This window comes from Mauremys reevesii, linkage group 2, assembly GCF_016161935.1.
Source record: "Mauremys reevesii isolate NIE-2019 linkage group 2, ASM1616193v1, whole genome shotgun sequence".
Taxonomy (NCBI): Eukaryota; Metazoa; Chordata; order Testudines; family Geoemydidae; genus Mauremys; species Mauremys reevesii.
In genome coordinates, this window is record NC_052624.1 from 211,999,743 (window position 1) to 212,017,693 (window position 17,951).

Genomic DNA, 17,951 nt, shown 5'->3' on the forward strand with positions numbered 1-17,951 from the left:
TAATCCTCAACCAGCTGGGGCTGTAGAAAGCAACATCTGGTACCTACTATAGAGAAGAAAGGGATGTTTCATGGACATAACTAACTTCCTAAATTATAGTTTCCCTATGCAGAAACCTTCAGAGAAATTCAAGTCCATATTTGTATTTCATCTTTTTACTGTAACAGATAAAGCAGTTGAACAACCATCCACAGTGAAGTGGCTGCCTTTCACAGAATTTAAGGGAACTGAAGTAAGTCCATTCAGGATACTGACCCAGTTATTATATTACTGCATGATGTTGCTTTTATCACATTGATCATTCTGTTTTATTTGTATAATTATAATTTCAAAGCAATATTCCAAAATTTCTTTTTAAATTGTTATTCTGTAAGATTATAAACAATGTGTTAGTAAAATGTTTTATTTTAATATCCTATAGTAAGAAGACAGTCTTATTAATGTGGTGATATTAGAAAACACAAAGCAAGGAATAATCCAAATATATGAAAAAGGCGCACAAAATAATAGCGCACAATAGCATTGTTTTCAGTTGAATATGAAAGTCAAGTGAAACTTCTATATGTGTATATCAGAATGTCTCAGCAGATGAAATAGTTCTCTGCTACCATATAAGAGATCCTCTCTGGAAGCATATCTGGCCTGCTTTTTCTCAGCAGCCAAAGGTATTATGAATTATATGTGACCTACAAAAAGAAGTGTTAGGAGAAGGATGCTAAAAACCGAGAGGACCAAGATCACAATGTTTGGTGGATTTGAGTAATAAAAAGAATTAACTTTGGAAAATAACAACACACTGGTGTCATAACACTCCCATTTTGTTTGTTGTTACCACTAAATTCTTCACTCAGCTGACATTTACATGAGCCATAACTCCAGACATCATAGAAACAGAACATGGAAAGGATGAAAGTTAACAATTGCCTGCTCCCTGCCTTCCCTTATTTTGACATATGGTCAGATGCTTCTCTAAATTAAGACACAGTGTCTCTCTTTTATCCAAATTTGTCCCTTCATATGTCTGAAGCACTACAAGATTGCTTCTTCGGCTCATCCAAGGCACTTTAAAAAATAGGAATCAGGACTTAGCTCATGCTGATTTTTGTCACTGAAATATGTCTTTTAATATGATCAAGCCATTATACTTTAATACATTTCTCAGAAAGGAAAGCATTTGATTTGAACTTTGGCATCGCCTATGAAGGCTCACCTAATTTAGTTTGTTTAATATGGAGCAATGGTGAACCAGGGTGACCATAATTCAGCAATAGATGAAAGGCCCTTTATGATCTTTTTTTCTAGGTTAGTCAATAAGCTATTTGAAGCAGCGTATAGGCAACCATTGGGAAAAGAGGTAGAAGCCATGATTGGCAAAATAAATTTTCTTGCTGAAAAATGTAAACCTTGTTGATTATATTTACATAGGTCCATTTCAGGTGGCAGAGAAGAAATCAAGTCAGTGGAGTGCTTGTCAAACAATAAAGACTGATGAGGGGTTACCCATGATACCTTATCTTGTCAAAAATCCTGAGAGTTATATTATCAATATTAATTCAGAAGCTTCTTTGATTGCCTCACCATTTGCTGGGCTGCTCATAATTCAGAGCGTTTTTAACTGGGTTCAGGCAAAACCATTCTTGTTTAAATCTATCCAGTTCAGAGGCATTTACATTTTTAAATGTGCCAATACCATTGCCTCTGTCACCTGTAAAATACTGAATGCTTACTTAAGGCTCAGCTCTTCAAAAACTGATTCACAAGAGCATTCCATTTGTGTGAGTAATGGCTATAGGATTAGATCCAAAGATTCCATATAAAGAAGAAGTTAAGAGGACATATGGGACCAAACTCAGGCTAGGTCTACACTAGGGAGGGGGGTCGACCTAAGATAAGCAGCTTCACCTATGTGAATAGCGTAGCTGAAGTCGGCGTATCTTAGGTGGATTTACCTGGTCGTGAGGACGGTGGCGAGTAGACTGCTGCCGCTCCCCCATCGACTCCACTTCTGCCTCTTGCCACGGTGGAGTTCTGGAGTCAACGGCAGAGTGATCAGGGATTGATTTTATCATGTCTACACTAGACGTAATAAATCAATCCCCAATAGATTGATCACTACCCGTCGATCTGGCGGGTAGTGTAGATGTACCCTCATTCTCTCTAGCCAGTTAATCTCCTATGTAAATGAATCAGTTTATGTCAGGAAAGCAGGATATGAAGCAATTTAATAGAATGTGTCTGGAATAGCTATTTACCTTTGTTGCAGCAGTTGTAGGGGGGAAAAAAGTCATAAAATCTAACAGTAAAATTTCCTTTCATCCCCAGAATCATATTTCAGTCAAAATCTCTAAAATTGCTTCTCTTAAAATTAGAATTGATTGATTGGCCTTGCAGCAGCAATGTAGTTCATACAATAATCATAATCTATGGCAAAATATTGTAATAGCATTTTTCATCCAAGGATCTTCTTTTATAAATCTCAATTATTTAAGCACACTCTGAGGCAGGACAGGTAGGTGTTATTAATTTTACAGATGAATAAACTGAGGCACAATGAGTTGAAGTGAGTTGTCCAAGTTCACAGAACAAGTCAGTGGACTTTGGATCAGACAGTGATTAAGGAAAACATTTAAGTTCATGCTCAGTTTTAAGCACCTGAGTATTTTGACTTCATTGGGACTACTTGTGCTTAAAAGTTAAGCATTTGCTGAACCAAGACCTTAGAATGTCTAATAGGAAGATTTTTACAAAATGTGCTGGCTGCCGCTTCCCACAGCTCCCATTGGCCAGGAACGGTGAACCGCGGCCACTAGGAGTTGTGGGCAGCCCTGCCTTTGGATGGTCAATGTAAACAAACTGTCTCGCAGCCCACCAGCGGATTACCCTGATGGGCCGCATGCAGCCCGCAGGCTGCAGGTTGCCCATCACTGCTATAAAGACACAGTGGGAGAAAGTCTCTACCCCAAAGAGTTTACAGTTTAAATATATAAGGCATACAAAGGGCCAGAGGGGAAATGGAGCCAAAGAGAGGCGAAGTGACTTTCCCAAGGCCACATCACAGGTCAGTAGAAGAGTAAGGAATAGGACCCACATGTTCCGTTGCTCTATCCACTAATCATTGATGACTCCTTTGCAAACTTTTTAATTATATATTTTTTTAATATCTTGGCAGGTGTTTACAAACCTGGGATAATGTGGGTGGAATACCATTGGTTTCAATGGTATTGCACCAGATCTGAATTTGGCCTAATGAGTTTATCAGCAATACAAAACAAAAGACACACATACCTTTTAAATTGTAGCCTGAGCAAGCTTTTTGCAGTTCATTCTGTCTTCCAAGATGCTCGTGCATCAGTCAGATAGTGTAATATTACTGGGCAATGTAAATGAAACAGAGCTATAATTAGGTTTTCCTCAAATACAATAAATGAACAATATCATATGCTGCCTGAGGGTTATAATCTCTAGCACTTCTACCATTGCTCAAAATCAAGAAAAGTATTATCTGCAGCCTTATATTTGTGCTTCCTTCCAGGGGAGAGGAGATTGTGAGTATGCCTATAAGGATAGGGGCATTCAATTAGTCAAATAAAAGAAAAATCCTGTGAACAATGTATTTCTAGGATGAAGAAAAAGGGGGAAAATATCCAGCAGTTCTCTGCACCAGTTTAGGAATCTGGCTGAGCTGATACTTATGACAACCAGCCTCAAAGTACTAAAATTATATTAAAACAGATTCAATTTTTTTTAAACAGTAAAGAGCTGCGATAAAGTTCCCATGGTTATCATGGTAATCAAGCAGAAACTCTGGCTTCTACATCACTGTCAAGATGTGCCATCTGTTTGGCTGAGGTCAGCTTTTGCAGAAGTGTGTTACCTGATTCCATGTCCTAAAATCTGTAAGTTTTCTTTTTCACTCCCAATCTGTTTGAAAAGTACTGTGGCCAGAAGTGTCTCTGCTGTAACTCTTAAGCATTGTGAATTCACTTCTTTGTGACTGAATGGCAGAACTCAAATCCTGTGAGTAGTGAGCAGTGGAAACCTCTCCCTTATGTGTGCTCCCTCTCCTCCCCTTGGCTTAACCCTTTCGATAGTTTCTTTCAGGCATGAGCCAGGTGGGGCAAACTTATTTTGTCTATAATGATACATAACTGCCCCCTCCTTTTGCCCCTAGTGCCTGGGCTACAGGGAGAGAGAGATTTAGGAGCTAGCTATGCAGATTTTACACCTGCAATGGACCCCAGCAAGATACTTGTGAGTGACTCTTCTCCCTTTGCACTGTGTGAGTGGCACAAAAAGTGGAATAGTGCAGTATCCATCCCAAAGTACTGATTGTGTTTCTTTGATGTGTTTTTAAATGAAATGTGCAGCCCTTAATCTGAAAAGTTTGGACACCACTTCTGTGCACCTTTCTACATAGATTGGAATTTTGGATCAGCATGTATATCTAGCTAGGGTAATCTGTGGTTTAAATATCCATAGAATAAGTTATATCAAGAGCTCCTATATCAGGGCGGGCAAACCTTTTGGCCTGAGGGCCACATTGGGTTTCCAAAATTGTATAGAGGGCCAGTTAGGAGAGGCTGTGTCTCCCCAAACAGCCAGGTGTGACCCGATCCCTGCTTCCTATCCGATCCCCCTGCTTCTCACCCCCTGACGGCTCCCCCGGGACTCCTTCCCCATCCAACCCCCCTGTTCCCTGTCCCCTGATGCCCCCCTGGGACTTCTGACCCATCAACCCCTGCCCATTTACTGTCGCCCCCCCCCTGGTACTCCTGCCCCATCCACCACTCCTGACTGCCCCCTGCTGCCCCATCCAACCCCCCTCTCATTCCTTACTGCCCCCCCAGGCCCCTGTCCCATCCAACCCCCTTGTTCCCCGCCTTCTGACCGCCCTGACCCCTATTCTCACCCCCGCCCCCTGACCACCACCCCCAAAATCCCCTGCCCTCTATCCACCCCCCACCCCGCTCCCTGTCCCCTTACCATGCAGCACAGAGCACCAGCGGCTGGCGGCACTACAGCTGTGCCGCCCAAAGCACCAGCTCAGGCCACAGCTCTGCAACTCTGCTGCCGAGCCGTCCAGAGTGTTGTGCCAATGGGGCGGCGCGCTGAGGCTGCGGGGGTGGGGGAACAGCAGAGGAGGGGCCCGGGGCTAGCTTCCTGGGCCAGGAGCTCAGCGACCTGGCAGGAGGGTCCCGTGGGCCAGATGTGGCCTGCGGGCCATAGTTTGCCCACTCCTGTCCTATATGATCCTTCATTCATTCCCTGCTCTCTTACATTCTGGGCTGGTATTTGCTGTGCTGCATTCAGTACTCAAGTTGCTGCTCTGCTAGAATTCTAGAAAGTTTCCTTATTTTTAGTTTTTGCAATATTCATCTGAACTTTACCTACTTGACCTTTACAATTGGAATGATCTGACCCTCTCTTGCAGTGAGTTTAGCAGAGAGACACTCCATGTTACCATCCTTATTGAGGGTAGTTTTTCTTGTAAGTATTTCCAGCACCTTACAGGAAACGGTCTTCTCCTCTGGAGGATGAACATAAGTTGACACTTCAAATATGTTGGCCCTGATTGTCTGTTCTAGTGGAGCAGGCTCAAGAACCAGGTAGGAGGCAAAGATAGCTTTGTGCCACCCACGTGTTTCTTCATATCCTGGGGCTGTCCTGTCCTCCCCACAATGTAGATCAGTTTATGGGCTGCTTTAACTTATCTTCAGCTGCAACAGCCATAGGGGCCATTCCAGCAGCAGAGACTAGCCAGAACATTCCAGCAATGCTTCCTTGACCCCACCAGTACAGGTGGAGCTGGCTCTAAACCAGCCAGGGGAGCCTATGCTACAAGTATGCCCAGGCAGGGGACATTTGCTGCCTTTATGGCCACTTTTCATCACTGGGTCAGCGATCACATGACAACCGAAAAACCAGCCCTTTGCTCTTCCCCTTTCCCTTAGGAATGATTGCTTCTAAAAGTGTCCCAGTCTCGTGAGGAATACGAGAAGAAAACATAACAGGTGTTGGGATTCCTTTCCCTACTAGAAGAGACGGAAATGCAGCTGCAGGCAGTTGTAAATGGCCACCTTAGGAATGCAATTGTCCATCTCTGCCAAATTTCTTGGGGCCAGCCACCTGCACTAGTAAGCAGACAGGCTGGGGTAATCATAAGAGAAGCGGCTGGTTGCTGTAGTATCACTACATTCTGGTATTTTTAGTGCCTTAGCTAGGACTAGGGTATCTTACCCACACACACAATTCCTTCCCCCCTAGGAGCTAACAATTTGACTAGCCAAGGTGCAGACAAAGAGGAAAGGGAGTAAGGGTACAATGCAAGATAATTTTCACATTAAGATTTACTGAACTCCACACTCGCCTGCCAATAGTTTATGGCCACTGACTATTTTGTCTCTATTGTTTTGTTTTAACTCCATCTACTTTCCCCTTTTCATTCCTTAAACGCTGCTTATTTTCTCTCCTTAACCTCTGGCCTATTTTCATGTTATTTTCCTATTTTCAGTTTCTAACCCTTGCTGATCTTTTAATTTTTACGTTTGTTTTAATTCCAGCCTGTTTTCTCTTCTTTCGTTTCTAACCCTAACACTTTTAAATTCAGTCTCTTGCCTATTTTTACTTTCATGTTGTTGTTTGAATTCTAGCCTAATACGAATGCTTTCTATCCCTCCGCCTCGCTGCCACCCATCCAACTCCCACTTTTGACCCTATGTATTTGGTATAAAATAGATTATCCAATCATTCTTTCAGATACACCACTGCAGAGCCAAGCTCATATAGTCAATTTGCCGCTGCATGGGTTCCCAGAACATGGCAGCCCTTTCTCCCCAACTGAAACCGGGAACAGTCTGAACTACTACTGTGATGTTTGTTTTTCAGGCTCCTACATGGTATAGTGTTGAATTCAGTGATGCTGATCTGATTTGAGATTCCTGGGATATCTTACAATTTTATAGGTGCACAACACAGGTTCCCCCACCCTTCTTTAAGGAAATCTCCACCCACAAACAAATACAAGAGTTTGAGACACATTGTCTTATTCTCCATCTATTTTGGAATTAAAACGCCACCAGATAGTGTGGAATGGCAGCTGGGTGATAAAGCTCACCTTCTGATTCCTAGGTCTTGCAATCACTTGACACTCAGATGTATTTGAAATTTAAGAGACCAGTCAAATGGCCCCCAGACTTGTCTGAACCAGCCCTGCACTGAAAAATTCACTAACATAAAATCACCAATGTTAAGTGTTAACTTCATTGACGGGCTTTACTATACAGGTCATATTGTGTCTCACACAATAGGTTTTACCTGGAATTGCCAAAAGTCGCTGTAAGTTAACCATGGAATTTCTTGCTTCACTTTCAACAGACAAAACCAGCCCTGAGGCTTTTTTTTTGGTTGTTAAAGAATAGGAGCTGGAATAGGGATCATCCTGCCACAGGACATTCTTTAGAAACCTAGGAGAGGTGGAGCATTAAGGTTATATTGAAATTTGTGAGGGAAGGGAAAGAATATCTAAATTACAATGAAATAAGATAAAAATGTAAAGAGCGACCATGTTTATTTTTTTGGTTGAAATTTTTCTGATGGCAGTTTTCCGGAAAATGCTGATTCTACAGAATTCACAGGTTGCCTATGAAGGTGTTAATTCCATCACAAGACAGGCAATTGGGATGGCTAGCTGCAAGGCCTGCCTACCTCCCTGTTTTCCTGCTAGCCACCTGCCTATCCACCAGGGATATAGGGCACTGACCAGTGCATAAGCTGGAGAGCTCCTTGGCAGGTGCTGAAAGAGAGAGTTCCATTTTGCTGGAAATCCAGCAATGTTGACATTTCATTCCGATGCAGAATAAAATGAAACATTGACAACCCGGAATTCCCCAGAAAATGGAAATTCCTTTTACTGCCAGCTCTGGTAATTGATTCACATGTTTGATTCAACTATGCTGGATTGGCAATTGTGGATTCTTAAGAATGAAGAAGCACCTTACTGGAAGTGTTTGCATAACAATTGTCTGACTAGTCTTAACTTTTCAAATTGGTCTTCACAGATTCTCACTGGCAAAGTCAGAAGAGATTTTAGATAGGCCTATAATGAGATATTAATCATTGACTCTATTCTCAGCAAATTTAGCTACAACCCAAGCCATAAGAGTACTAATGAACCCTAATGTGGCCTCATGAAAAATCATAATGATGATAGTCTGGAATATGGGACCAGTATGTGTGCCAAGCAGATTGAATTTTTTAACAACATATTTTGAACTCATTGGGGGGAAGGAAAGAACCTGCATTTTTACACAATACATTACCTTGAATAGTTCCAATTTCAGTCTAATCATGCTGCCCTAAATTTTTCACTTTGCTTGAATAATGAAAAAAGGTGATATAAAAATTGTATGAAACTAGCATGCCCCAGGACAGGTTCTGTTGGATGTAATTACATATGCTTCAACAGCTGGAGCAATGTGCTGAGAGAAAGGCTTTTAAGGTGACAAAAGTTAATTGCACAGGTTTTAGGGCAGAAGAAAATGGGGTGGGGCAGGGGGAGGGAAGGACGCCGTCCCTGGGAGGCTCTTTTCTGAAATGGGAGAGAGCAAGGATACTGTTAAATTATAAATGGACCCAAAAGTGGTAAATAGGGGAAAGACTTTATCATTTAGAGGAAATAAAAAGGAGAATCTTACTAGGTGGAAAGTAATGTGTCCCTAGAAAGCCTGTCAGGTATAAAGTTCTTTATGATGTACTGCATATAAAATAGGAGAGCCGCCCATAAAGCAGCCCATGATATTTCCCCAGTGACATTGGTCTAGAAGGCAGCACAGTAAGAAATAGTAATTTTTTCTGTGATACTAATAATGACAGTATCACAGATCTGTAGTGCAGGGCTATGGAATGCATTCAGTCTCCTTTTCCAGCTGGAATGCACAAAGCTTTTTGAAAGGTCCCTCTGGGTGGCATTTCTCTAATGAATGGAGAGCTTGCTTTCCCAAGCTGTGTCAAATTGTCACAAAAAATTCAAAAGGTCTGCGCGTGCATATAAGTGCTTCATTGAAAAGTGAAGTTTCAAAAAGGACCAAATTAATTGTTTCATCAGGCACTACAGTACATATGCTACAGTAGCTTTGTATAACAGCTCTTAAAGCAAAGCCCATCCTAGCTCCTGGCTGGACATGTTCATCTCTTATTGCTTAAAGATATTTGGGATGAGGTTGGCCTCTCCTGCAAAGAACTGGAGATGCCTATACACAGATGCAAGCGAGTTATCTTAAGTGCCTATACACAAATGCAAGAAGCCTGGGAAACAAGCAGGGAGAACTGGAAGTCCTGGCACAGTCAAGGAACTATGATGTGATTGGAATAACAGAGACTTGGTGGGACTAGAAGGTGGATAGAAAGCTGGCTAGATCATCGGGCTCAACAGGTAGTGCTCAATAGCTCCAAGTCTAGTTGGCTGCAGTATCAAGCGGAGTGCCCCAAGGGTCAGTCCTGGGGCCGGTTTTGTTCAATATCTTCATTAACGATCTCAATGGTGTGGATTGCACCCTCAGCAAGTTTGCAGATGACACTAAATTGGGAGCAGAGGTAGATACAGTGGAAGGTAGGGATAGAATACAGACAAATTAGAGGATTGGGCCAAAATAAATCTGATGATGTTCAACAAGGACAGGTGCAGAGTCCTGCACTTAGGATGGAAGAATCCCATGCACTGCTACAGACGAGGAAATGAACGGCTAGGCAGCAGTTCTGCAGAAAAGGATCTAGGGGTTACAGTGGACGAGAAGCTGGATATGAGTCAACCGTGTGCCCTTGTTGCCAAGAAGGCTACCAGCATTTTGGGCTGTATAAGTAGGAGCACTGCCAGCAGATTGAGGGATGTGATCATTCCCCTCTATTCAGCGTTGGTGAGACCTCATCTGGAGTACTGTGTCCAGTTTTGGGCCCCACACTACAAGAAGGATATGGAAAAATTGGAAAGAGTCCAGTGAAGGGCAACAAAAATGATTAGGGGGCTGGATTTATGAGAGACTGAGGGAACTGGGATTATTTAGTCTGCAGAAGAGAAGAATGAGGGGGGGATTTGATAGCTGCTTTCAACTACCTGAAAGGGGGTTCCAAAGAGGATGGATCAGACAGTTCTCAGTGGCAGCAGATCATGTAGGGTGACCAGATGTTCCAATTTTATAGGGACAGTCCCGATATTTGGGGCTTTTTTTTATATGGGCTCCTATTACCCCCTACCCCCTGTCCCTATTTTTCACACTTGCTATCTGGTCACTCTAAATAGATGACAGTACAAGGAGTAATGGTCTCAAGTTTCAGTGAGGGAGGTTTAGGTTGGATATTAAGAAAAACTTTTTCACTAGGAGGGTGGTGAAGCACTGGAATGCGTTATCTAGGGAGTGGTGGAATCTCCTTCCTTAGAGGGTTTTACGGTCAGGCTTGACTAAGCCCTGGCTGGGATGATTTAGTTGGGGATTGGTCCTGCTTTGAACAGGGGGTTGGACTAGATGACCTCCTGAGGTCCCTTCCAACCCTGATAGTCTATGATTCTATGCTGTGATTTTTTTTAATAAGCCTGATCTCTTGAATTATAGTCCTTGCTCAAGGGTATTGCTACCAGTACATTAATTGCTACTAATAAATTAATTATATGGCATTGAACTACTTAAAATAGAGGCACACTCAGAGTGAAGGATTATTGTTGAATTTTAATGCTGAATTCAAATATATCAGTTTTATTGCTTATTCTTTCCTGTTCTACAGCCACTTGATTTTGATTAGCTAGAATCATGTTGTAGAAACTCCTGCAATCTGCTTAGAAAGACAGCAGTATTTCACACAACAGAATGTAAACACCAATACTCAGTCCATTGATCGTTATACCTGTCGGTGATTTGCAGTTCTTTAATTTTATTTCATATGAAATCTCTTAATACTTAACCATTCTCTCTAGGGTGCCAAGAATTAGCTTTTTCAAGGCTAACATAGTACTAGTTTCTTTCCCAGCTTTAACTTAATCCTTATTCTTCATTACAAGATTTATTTACAGTAACATGGGTAATCTGATTTCCTCATTAGCGTACACAGGAGCTAATAAACACAGCTGTTCATAAAGGTACAATTCAACTCACTCCTTAATTATCTTAAGAAAATTGCTCATTTTTTCTAGCTGAGCAAAACTTCTTGTTTCACTGACAAATGTTTCATTTGTGCCAAGTTGTGTGACATTTGAGTTTTTTTCTTAAAGCGTCAGCACCTGGAGTCATGTGGATATGAGAGAATTTCAGCTTCCATTTCAACAAAGTACAATTTAGTCTTTGTGGTAGAGGAATAAAGCTTAAAAATATAATTCAGGTGGATTTTAAAGGTTAAAAAAAAGATAGTAAAAGAAAAGAACTCAAAATTTATTTGAAATAACTCTTAGGATTTCTAAGCCAGTCTCATGATTTTGGGGGGCCAATTTAGGATTTTGGAACACTTACAACTGGCAGCTTTAATCATGCAATGAACATTTCATAATTTCCATTCTTCTTCTGCATTTTTTAAATGCGAAAAATCAGCATTGTCATTGGCAAATGCTGTTTTACATATTTTAAAGCATTGCAAATTTTTAAACCAAATATAGATTATTGTGATGGGGTGTTCACCCCACCATAGCCTGGAAAGGGTTAAGTAACTGGATAAGCCGCAACTGAGGGAGAGTTAGGCCTTGTCTACACTATGAGGGGAGATCGAGCTAAGTTACGCAACTTCAGCTACGTAATAACATAGCTGAAGTCGACATACTTAGATCTACTTACTGTGGGGTCCACACTACACAATGTTGACTGGAGACACTCTCCCGTTGATTCCCCTTGCGCTTCTCATTCAGGTGGAGTACAGTAATCGATGGGAGAGTGATTGGTGGTCGATTTAGGACCCACCACGTGTCGAACCCCCGGTAAGTGTAGACAAGGCCCTAGGCTTCATAGGCAATCCCTAATTGAGGATGGAGTGCAGCTGAGCAGAATGGACTGGTATAAGGCCAGAAAAGGAGCTTCAGTCCTTCTCTGGGCTTAGAAAAGGAAAGGAGGAAACTAGGGAGAGGGTAGAAAGCCCTGGGATCCTAGATGTGATGGAACGGTTTACCCAGAAGGGTGGTGAATGAAAGTTTAATAGAGGGTGGAGTAGGGAAAGGCTCAGGGAAATGACAGCAAGGTTTGAGATGGTGCAGACTTGGGTCACTGACTGTAGAAACCCTGGGCTGGAATCTGGAGTATTGGACATGCCTGGGTTACCATACCAGTTACTGGTGGAAGTGGCATAGCTTTGACTTAGAAAACTGCTGAGAACAATACCTAGATAGGTAGGCTGATAAAACTTTGATACCCTGGAAGGAGGAAAATGCACAGTGACCTAGCAGGATGGCCAAGCCATGAAGACAGCTACAACTCCTGGAGCATAAGAGGGGCCTGTGCAGCAGTCCTCCCCCTGGGGATATGGTCCCTCGATAGCAGCGAATGCAGGTCGCTCTCTCTCCAATCGCCACCATTCTGTGTTGAAGAAACTTCCTTTTAAGCCCCCCCCCCCCGCCGCCCTCCAACTGGAGCATGCCCACTAGGTCTGCCAAGGCAGGGCATTCCAGGCCTAGAGTTGTGCCTGCACCCCTATTTCTCCCATGTGGGGTTTATCCACCCCATCATAGTGATCCATGCCCATGTGTTTATCTTTGCAGAATCAGGGTCTTAATCCCCAAACCAACTGGTCTCCATGTGGGATATATATCATGGTCAAAGTAAACACAAAGTATGAAATGTCTGCCAAATCCATCTAAATAAATCTAGGCCTGGGACTGTCTGTGTTGGGGGGAATAAGAAAACATTTTTACCCTGTTGATAGAGCCTGCAGATAAAGACAAACCTTTTTTTTTTTTTTGGAAGGACCACATTCTGTGGAAGAAGAAATTTGACCAGTATAGGTTAGACAATATTGGCTACTAATGAATTATAACCACACAATTTGACACACATTACCAGAACAATTACTAAAGAACAAGGGGACAGTTTTGCAAACACTAACCAGTGTAGTGCATGGTGCTATTATAATGAATACTTCCATAACCTCAGGTCTCTATGGCCCTGATTCAGGAAAGCAGATATACAGTGGTCTAAATCCCACTGAACTTCAAGTTAGGCTTAAGTGGTTTTGTTGCATCAGGGTCCAAACCAGGTTTTGGGGTGTTTACGGGACTGAGCCTTGGTATTGTAGGATAAGTAGCACTTGTCTTACAGAAATGACTTTCCTCTGCTGCTAAGAACGTTATGGGTATGCCATTGTTTATTTGAATGGAGGTGGGAAGGCGTTGTTGGAAGCTCTTTAGCTAACACAAGGAGACATGAATTAACAAAAAAGAGGGTATTTTGATAAATGTGTGATTGTAAATTTTAAATCCTTTCCCTTAAGTTAATCAAAAATCTATTCTTTTCCATACACCAAAACAAAAAATCATTGATGGCAATAGTACCAATTGTTAGACTGCTCTTTTTAAAACACTGCTTGTCTGTGTGACAGTTGCAGGGTAACTGTGCCTATATTCCTTTTCTGTGTTCCCTCGAGAGCACCCACTTCTGGCTTCAGACTCCCAGCCATAACCTCTCTTGGATGGAGACCAGAGTCTCTCTCCCTCCTGACTGTGGGCTTTCAGGCTGCACAGCTCCCTGCCATACACTGTGATAGTCCCAGAAAGCCAGTCCTCCTAACCGTTGGTGCCTGTGCATTGCTTTCTCTGAAGTGTATGAATAGTGTAATGCCACTGGTTACAAGTTACCACACAGCTCTTTCTTAGCAAGATAAATGCATCACAAAGAAAACATATAAAAGTTCCTACATGCTTAATAAACATACCAGAAATTTCCCATCTTCAACATGGGGAAACTGGAAGGCTAATGTCCGTCCAACCCTTGAGTAGGAATTGGAGTCCCCATAGAATGAAAGGTCCTTTCTGTTTGCTGAATCAAAAGAAAGACCCTGAGTCTGTTTAACTCAGCCTTTATATATCCCTAGTTCTTTTTTGTCTCTTGGTCTATGGAAACCCCTGTTTGAACAAGTATTTTCTAACCACCCCAGAGAGTAGGACCTCTCTGGAGTAGGTTACAGTCTTAACAACTTACCTTAATCACTCCCCGCTGTCTTTTGTTGCTGGAGTAATGATAACCTTCCCCCATGGAGTAGAACACAATCAAACATCTGTTAATTTAATACAATGATCCCCAAAATACTGCATGGGGTTGCAATATCTGTCATACTTTGCATATTCAATTTCATTATATTGTGCAAAGTGCAGTAAATGGGTGGTGGTACTTAGAAGTGGTTATAAAAGGGGGGTTTCCATGAAAACTTGAATATTGAATATTTCAAATGAGATATGGTACTGTAGTGACTTGTGGGAATTACGGTTTGTGCTTCATACTCCTATTCTCTTCTATAGTCTGAGCTCCTTGATTGAACAACATTTCCCATGTATACATTCTTCCTTCTTAGTGAGGGGAAGTGATGCATCATGGGAGTACCTGGCTATGGTGTATCATGAAGATGAAGTCCAGCTGGGGAGCTTGGCACATAAATGAGATGGACACATGAAAAGTACCCAAACTACAACTTCTGAAGCATCACTGCAGCACATCCAAATCAACATATTTTAGGGGGGTTGACCAAAATATTTTGTTTGTAACTTAAATATTTTGGTTTTTAGGCATCTAAGTGTTTTGACCCCAAAAAACAAAACAAAACATGAAGTTGTCTGCAGAAAGCCTTTTCATGACAAACTGTTTCAGTGGAAAATTTTCAACCAACGCTAGTGATGCCATAAAACGCACTGACAACATTTTGCCTTTGCAAGTGCAAAAAAGTATGTGTTCAAATCAAGTACATGAAAGTGTGCAATTATCCAATATGTATGTATGAACACCAGTATTGTAGATTCAACAGATGCACATACATCTTGAATGATTGATACTTTGCCCAGTCCTTTGAAATTTTTCAACCATAAAATGCATTTCATGTGGTGAAAAATGTTACAAACTTCACTGAAATCAAATGCTAAGAAAGAAAAGTTAATTAAAATAATTCATGAGTCAATGGCATCATTAGAAAGTCAGACTAACAAGTTACCCCTCAGTAAATGATATCATGACCATAATAAAAAGAATGTTAGACTCTCGTTTTTTTCATTCATTATTAAATGTGTCTTAAATAAGAGGTACATACAAGTTAGCCTTCAATTTTAATTAGAGGTGTTGCAGTTGCCATGTCAACTTCACTACATTTGCTCTCTGATTCATTTATTTTATTTCCCCTCCCAGTTCTTAAATTAAAGATTGTATTGTTGTGAAATTTTGAGTCACTGATGATGATGATGGGGGGATTCATTCAGTTCACCTTTTGTTTGTATGCAGACCTATGTTTGTACCATCTGAAGAAGTGTAACACAAATGGGCAAGTGACTAAACACAATGAAAATAAAGAAGAATAATTCCCAACAGAAGAGCACTGCTTATTAAGGTCTACTGCTTATTATGACAACACAGTTAATCAGCAACTTGAAGTCAGTGTGATGCTATGCAAAAAACGCAGGGACATAGTGGAATGTCTCTCTTCACTGACAAACACAAAAAATGACAACCCCCCTGGGCAGAATGTCCCTAATGAACACAGTGTTGACATTAAAATGTGACAGGATGACAGACAGAATGGTATGAAAAGCTTGAAACATTCTTGCTGCATAAGACATTGTGAAAGTAATGTATGAATAATCCAGAGAGAGGACTGATAGATAAAAGAGTTACCATCATTCATCTTTGTCAGTGCTTATTGTAATATACATTTTAATTCATTCCTACCTGCTTTAACATTCATATTTAGAAGGCATTGCATCCATATCAAGGATATTGATTGTCAACAGCTTCACAAAGGAAGTCTTACCTAAGTTATGCACTATGCAAAGAAATGCTTTACTGAGGGAACACATTCAAGTTGGTGATTTAGGCTTCTAAAAAATACTAATTTACTAGAATTTCATGAGAAGTTTACAGTATTATATTTTTTGGAATTTTAGCTTTTACAATGCAAGCAAGACAGAAACAGGCATTATCCATCACATTTTCATTGCACCTCTTCAAATATTTGTTTTACCATACACAGAAAGCAACCATGTTTGTCTGGCAAAGTCTTTGCTTTTAGCGTAAGGGAAACAAAGCAAGAAAGGACAAAATCACAGTCTCTGTAAGAGACCAAGTTTTGTGTCTCCTGTGTACCATGCAGAATCAACTCTGTCTCATAGTATGGCAGCTGACAAACAGGCTCATTAGAAATATCAAGGTGCAATACAGAGAAAAGAAAGCTACAACAGTGACATAGTTGCATTCACTTTGTATGTGAATGATCCCAGGAGTTCTGTTAGGAACTGGTGGGCATTGAGACATTAGACATTCTCCCTCTCCTTTTAATAAAGATGAGATACTGGATATTGTATTTTCCTATATGCTTATAATTAATTAAGGCTCCGATTTAGTCACAGGTATTTTTATTAGAAGTAGAGGGGTGGGACCATCAGACAGAGCCATAGAGGTGTGCCTATGGCACTGGATTTCCGTAAGCGGACCCAGGTTGTTTCCAAGTCAGAACTATACCATAAGCTCCTGGGGTAGGGACTGTCTCCTTTTATGATTGTGCCATGCCAAATACACACTCAATATGTTATTAAATATTTATGTTGATGTAGCGCACAGAAGTTTCAATTAGAACTGGGGCCTCATTGTGCTAGGTCCTGTGCAAACACATAGGAAGGCCTGATTCCTGCTCCAAAGTATTTTCAGTATAAGATCTTACACTGAAATGAAACTGGGCTCAGCACTCCTGTTCCAGTCCAGGTGCTCCTAGTTGGGTCAATTAAGAGAAAAGGGCAACAGCTAGGAGCTATCAAAGGCATATAGTACATCCTAAGAAACAAAGGTGCTGATTTTCTATTTGTATGTGAACTAAGAGTGTTTACAGTAAGCACCACTGTTAAGGTGACAGCGTGACTTAGAACCTACTGTACTGAAATGTCTGCAGGACTATACAAACCAAAAGCATAGGATTATTTATGTTTCACAAACATCTATCATTTTCACAGTGAACCCCAATTTCCCCAAGACAGCAGAAGGATAAGAGGTTCAGTTGTATGATATCTTCTATAATAACAAGCACGTGCCACTGATTTCTCTATCCTGAATTTAAGAATGTTCATTTTAGAGGAAATCATTTATATTATGCTGATTTCAGGAAGTTCATCCTGTGGAGGAGTTGCATAATTAAATGATTTTCAGTCATTCTTGTGCTAAAATGCCCATAGCTTTACATTTATTTAGAGTATTGTAAAAAGGTTTATTAAACTGGTATTGAGGGTAAATTACTAACTCCAAATGTAATAATTGTATAGCTTTCTTTTTTTAATGACACAGGATTGTAAGCATTCTGGTATCTATATGAGGTCAAGTATCTGTATGCTTTTCTGAAGAAAGCAAACCTATGAAAACATTTAATGAAATTCCAGCAAGAATTTTTTTTAATGAATTTATCATACAGATCTTGCAATATGCTTACCTTTTTGTTCTACCTCTGGTACTTATATGTCCCCCTTTATCACAAAGGATTTTAGCACCTTAAAATCTTTAAACATACTTATCCTCACAAAACCCCTATGAGGTACGTCTAGCCCCATTTTGCAGATGGGGAACTGAGGCACAGAGAGCCTAAGGACCAAATCCAAACTGGTATTTTGGTGCCTAACTACCATTGAAATCAGGCACCTGAATCCCTTTGAGATTCTGGGCCTGAGTGATTTGCTCAAAGTCACACAGAAAGCCTGTGGTGGAACAGGGAATTAAACTGAGGTCTATAAAGTCCCTCCTCAACAACTGGAC

At 41.0% G+C, this 17,951-nt stretch overlaps 1 long non-coding RNA gene across 2 annotated transcripts in view; it reads left to right on the forward strand.

Moving 5' to 3' along the window:
- Positions 1-15,748, forward strand: part of LOC120398803 — a 42,138-nt gene extending 26,390 nt beyond the window's left edge. The window contains exons 3-5 of one of the 2 annotated variants that reach the window (XR_005594718.1): positions 168-232; positions 3,753-3,896; positions 15,444-15,748. This is a non-coding gene — a long non-coding RNA (uncharacterized LOC120398803). Of the gene's footprint in view, positions 1-167; positions 233-3,752; positions 3,897-4,171; positions 4,313-15,443 lie in introns of those variants that run through there. The other variant, XR_005594717.1, reaches the window with a different exon arrangement.
- Positions 15,749-17,951: the final 2,203 nt, after the last annotated feature.